We start from the raw sequence: 6,000 nt of genomic DNA, 5'->3' as shown, positions 1-6,000 counted from the left end.
AAACTGTAGGAACCTTTCACACTGACATCAGTTATAGAAATGTTCCGGCAATTCAACTCCATGAACTCAAATCTGATTTCTCTGTCAACAGAACAAGGACAAATCAGTTTTTACTGCAGAGAAATACAGAAAATACATGGAGAGCTGGATTATTATCTCTATGAACAGAAAAATATAATCTGTTTGAGAAACAACTTTCATAAAAATCTGATTAAACACCTTTCATAAAAATCTGATTAAAGAGCTCTTCATCTACTGAGCTGCCATGTTGGAATGACAGATTGAAATGTAAGATATTGTTCCAACAGTAAATTATTGTGCCTTAACGTTTGTTCGATATTTTTGTAATTTGTGTGACGGCTATTCGGCAGTTGAAGATAAAAAAAAGCAGCGACAGTAAACTGCGTTAATCACCTGGTTATAAAACATGATACAAGACGAAACGAGAGAAATGTGCAGAAGAAGAAAAGCTGAAGAGGAGGGCCAGAGGAAACGCTTAAAGACACCACAGAGGAAGAATATTTAAGCGGTTTATTTTCACATAAATCAAACTGTTTAGAAACAGAATTATGAATAATTAAACTCAGTGTTAGCAACTATTATAGAATAGTTTCTCTTTTCTATAAAAACAATAAACTGTTTCGCATCAAGACATCTTCCGAACCATGTGTCATATTTTAAACTCCAGCTGTCAGTAGAATGAAGAGCAGTAAAGATGTGGTGATGTATTTAAGAACTTGAGTTAATGAACTGAACCTCTTTACTCCAACGAGATGAGGTGATAATATCTCTTTGTATACACATGTTATGTATGTGTATATACACATTTATATACACATACACTTGGATACCTTGAGTATAAAAGGTGTCAGAGTGTGAAGTGTCGTCATTGTAGCAGAGGAACAATATCGCCGTGTTTACAGCTCATTACTGTATAATGCAGCAGAGGACGGACAAACAGGAAGACAGACACACAGGTTTGATTTACAAAATAAAAGTCACCACAAGCTGTTTGAGTGAAATGTAGCAGAACGAATCCTCAGAACACAAACACCTTCTGTTGGTTTGATTGGTGGAGGAGTTATCGGTGTCTCAGCGCTCGTAACGACTCGTCACCGTCAGGATGTCGAGTCACGGCTCAGCAGTACATAACTCTGTGTGTGTGTGTGTGTGTGTGTGTGTGTGTGTGTGTGTGTGTGTGTGTGTGTGTGTGTGTGTGTGTGTGTGTGTGTGTGTGTGTGTGTTGGAGTGTTGTGTCAGGAGAGGGTTTATGAGTGTGTGGGAGTTTTCCCAGGAGCAGTGTGTGATGGCGAGGAAATGACTCGCATCAATCCAACGAATGTGGCGTTAGCGCGTCCCGGGTGTCACATAGCAACATAACGACCATCAGCTCCCTCTAGTGGGGGGGTCGTTATGACAACGGAGTAAGTGGAGGGAGATGGTCGTTCAACAGAACAAAGGAATTTAACTTCCTGTTTCAAATGGCATCGACCAACGCCGTTAACAGAATACACTTTGGTTCTCAAACCAAGCAAGTTGTTTTTGGTGTCTAATGCTGCGTTCACTCCGAACAAGATTACATACGAGGTCAGTGCAAAGACGATAATGGAAGCTAATGGAAGCTTAAAACGCAAAATTCGCCTCATTCACAATTAGCAATTCGTTGCATTATTCTCTGAAACACTAGAGCACAGACAAAATAAATGAGCTTTTAGAAGAATAAAAAAGACAACGAGTGTTACCGTCAAACCACCATGAACCAGCCTCTACTAAAGAGAGGAGGGATTATTATTATCTGAAAACTCATATCTCATATTCATGGACTACTGTCAAACCCTGTAAAGAAAGAAGTCAAGTATTAAATGTATCATGAAGAAACAAAGGTTGAATATCCTGCAAACTATTTGATATGGCTGCAAAATATTTACTCAAATTAAGATTTTAAGACCTCCTGTTTCTTAAGCTTCTAGAAATGAATTTACCTTATTTATATAATCATCTAAATAGTGTTTTAATCAGAGAATGTTTTGTGACAGTCACGTCTGAAAAGCTCTCATTGCGCGACGAGTTTCACAAACTCAGAGGTGCATGACCAAACGCTAAAACCACATGCACGCCATCTTCACTACGACGAGTTTAAACTCAGCTTTAGAACCAAAAAGCAAAGGGTTCTTAACATGGATGGATCCATCTGAGAACATCCAAAGACCAATCCTCCATGAAGCTTCTTTATGAAGGAAAACTTCATCTTCTACTGAACATTACTACGTTTTATGAACAATAAAAAAAAGCTGTATTTAAGTCTGAAGAATCAGACGAATTGTTCTTCAATCAGGAGCTTCAATCAAACAAACTACTGTACAAAGATGAAGAGCAAACATCTCAGCGACAGTAAAAACTGCCGCGTCACCTCTTTGTGCTGATAATGTGTCCCATCACAGAGTGGTGAACTTTGACAGGATGACTCAGCGTTATTCACAAACATGAGTCAAAGAGCAGAGAAGAACATGAACAATGAATCATGGTTGTTGGAGCTCATGTCGCTCACAAAGACTTAATTTCACACTGAAAGTTAACACGTTTATGAGCCAGGTTTGTGGACGCCGTCGTCCCAGAATGCATTGCATCCACAGAAATGAAGGAGCTCTCAGATGGACGATGACGCTTTGGCTTCAGACTGCAGCTTTTTAATCATTATTGTAATCTTTTATAGAGCGTTTGGGTTCATTTCTGTTTTCTGTATTTGAAGGATGAAATAAAGGTTTTTTGAATGAATCGATCGAAATGAGGACGTTTTTCTGTCCTGGTTGTTTCTTCAAACGATCTTAAAGAGACAAATACATTAAAAACACGTTCACATTATACTTCTATCGCTTACCGACAGTAAACCGTCCTCCAGAGGACTGGAACCAGTCATTGTATTTGTCTGAGCTGTCATCGATTCACAACCAAACACCTGCACGCTTTGTTTCCTGATCGTCTGACGGAAAAACATTTTTGTCATTTATCTTTAAAGAATTGATTTTAAAGACTTTAAAAGCCAGATGAAAGTTGACAGAACCATAAAGTTTGTGATAAACTAAACTCTAAAGCTTCATTTATGAGCTACATGTAACTAGATGTTTAGGTTTCAGCAGATAAATATATGCTACGTGTTGTAAACATGATGTTTCAGATTCATTACCTTAACCGTTTTTAATTTAAAGATTCTTCACTGAAGCTTTCTTCAGCGAGAATTAAGGTTCTAAATGATTTGGTTTATTTCAGCTTGGTTCTGATTTACCGTCTCATAGTTTTGACCGATATTCATATCAATAAAGAACCTTTTACACAAAGTTAATGTTTGTCTGGTTGTTGTTTTACTGATGGAAACAAACTCCAGCTGTAATAAAAATGAGTCAATTTCACATTATCCTCGTTATCATCTCTTTAAGATGAAGCCAACTTCTTGCAGTCAATGAGGTCTGAAAATAAGATTTAACGCTTTTAACAAAACAAACTACGACTTTATATTTAGATAATTTGAGACATGAGAGGACTCGAAAGCCTCAGGTGTCTTAAGAAAAGTAAAGACGACTCGATCTGATCGAGTTAATAAACGACACCACGGCTTCAGTTTGAAGAGACGAGACAGAAGGGGGGGAGACATGTAGAGAGAGAGAGACAGGGAGAGATACCGGTTGAGAGAGAGACAGGTAGAAAGAGGGAGAGAAGGGGGAGTCAGAGGACTTTAGAGAGGAGAGCTGCAGAGAGAGTGGGAGGACTAAAAGAGAGCAAAGATCCGTCTCATGAGCCGATGACTCAGAAAACTTCCCGTCACGACTGAAGCTACTGAGTGCTACACTTTATCTATATGTGTGTGTGTGTGTGTGTGTGTGTGTGTGTGTGTGTGTGTGTGTGTGGGGGGGGGGGGGGGGGTACAGGTTGTTTGAGGTAACGATCGTCCTCACATACATACTGCTGGTTCTGAATAAATCAACCTCGTACAGCGAGGACGCCCCCGCGTCTCACATTCAACCAACACTTTAAAATCACTCTGTGTGTTACCTGTGTGTGTGTTTGTTCTGTATTTCTTCAGTTTAGTTCAATATGAATTCAGGAGGAAACTACAAAAGAGCTCAGAGAACATAGATAAGCCAAGGACATTTAGAGAAAAATAAGGTTTTGTATTCGCTGTGATTCAAATCGAACCAATGAAGCAGGTGATAACGACCGGAAGTAGGAAATAAAGACAGGAAGCAGGTGGTGACGACAGGAAGCACGACAGTATTAAATAAATAAATACTTTTTACAAAAAATGTTGAGTCCAGGTTTTCCAGATGTTTTTATTAATCACATTAAATATATTGATGTTTAATATTGTGCCATATAAATATAGTCAATATCCTCATTTTACATCAGCGTTGGTTCGTTGGATTCATTCAGATGTGATGCAAACGAACGTCTTATCAAACATTTTTTATGTATAACATGAGGATAAAACTCAAACTTTTTATTTTAATGTAAATAGTTATATTTATTCTGCCGGTCTCGACCAGGTCGCTCTAGAATAATAGATTGTAGGTCTCAAAGGGACTCTTTGTTTGTTTTTTTACTCAACAGGACGACGTAGAAATCATCCAGATCTCAGGTTTCACTTCAGCAGCAGAAGAATCTGTTTTAAAGAATAAAGATCTGTGGACATAAAAACGCCCTCTGAGGACAACGAGCCGCCGTCTCTCCTCCGTTCATCAACTGAACCTGCCTTTCTTTTTTCTCTTTCAATCGCCATGGCAACGCATAGCCTGAGGCCATTATTCCTAATGGCTACCTTGGGCCCCTCAATGAATGTGTGTGTGTGTGTGTTTGTGTGTGTGTGTATGTGTGTCATATAACAGTTGCTGCAAAGTGGTACCCTTGTCTGCACCCCCTTCAATAAATCCCACAGAGTCAAATCTGATATGCTGATAAGTGTGTGTGTGTGTGTGCTGTTCTCTCAGTGGAACAGTTATTGTTCTGCACGGAGCGTTCAATGGGCTGCAGATACGTGGGATTATGGAGCATTGTTAAAGGATGTCGCTGAATGTTCTGAACCCGTCGCCTGTAAATCACAACGCTGTTGTTGTTGTTGTTGTTGTTGTTATTTAATTGAAAGTGATCCTGTCAGCGTCTCATCCAACACTCTCCATCTTTTATTCCTCATCCTCAGAGACTGAAGACTGAAACATGAGATGAAACCTGCAGCTGCAGCATCTCGTCTCATATCACAGTTTGAGCATCGGAGGAAAAAACATTTTGATTTATTTTAGTGTCTTTTATTTTTGTAGCACAGCTGCAAAAAATCTAAGCATGAAGACAGAAACACAGGGTGCTGGTTCAGTTTGTATCACTACATATATATATAAATATACGCATTACGAACTGTTTAATTTGTTGTGCGGATAACAAAGAACGTGATCTTTGAATCGTCTGTTTCACTCTGTTCCTTTTAAACCTCATTTTAAATTTTAAAACCCCTCTACCGGCAACATGCCGAGGTGTCCTTGAGCAAGACACCTAACCCCAAGTTGCTCCCCGGGCGCTTCATTGCAGCCCACTGCTCCTCCGGGATGGGTCAAATGCAGAGAATTGTAATTTCCCCATTGTGGGACTAATAAAGGATTGATTATAATTATGATTATTATTATAATTATTATTATAATTATAAATACATGCACTTAAAAAAAAAAGGTCGTACAAGGTTCAAATCACATGACGCCGAATCTTTATTTGATAGATTTGTTTTAGCATTCAGACTCGTGTTTAAGTGCGTTCAGAGTAAAACAGCACCCTTGGAGGCTTAAGTAAAAAGAAATGTTAGGAAAACTTAATTAAATCACTTAAAACTGTCAATCAATCAATCAATCAATCAATCAATCAATCAATCAATCAATCAATCAATCAATCAATCAATCAACGACCTTCATTAATAAGTTGTTGATGCTTGATTCTGTTGTTTTCATCAGTCAGCTGACCATGAAA

The 6,000-nt window shown here is 38.6% G+C and overlaps 1 protein-coding gene across 1 annotated transcript in view; it reads right to left on the bottom strand.

Annotated features, from left to right (window-relative positions):
• ankfn1 (ankyrin repeat and fibronectin type III domain containing 1) overlaps window positions 1-6,000 on the bottom strand; it is a 62,507-nt gene that overhangs the window by 42,271 nt on the left and 14,236 nt on the right. The window lies entirely within an intron of this gene.

This window comes from Anoplopoma fimbria, chromosome 5 (genome assembly GCF_027596085.1).
Source record: "Anoplopoma fimbria isolate UVic2021 breed Golden Eagle Sablefish chromosome 5, Afim_UVic_2022, whole genome shotgun sequence".
NCBI lineage: Eukaryota > Metazoa > Chordata > Actinopteri > Perciformes > Anoplopomatidae > Anoplopoma > Anoplopoma fimbria.
The sequence above is the reverse complement of the archived record's forward strand: the minus strand, read 5'-3'. Positions and strand labels throughout refer to the sequence as shown.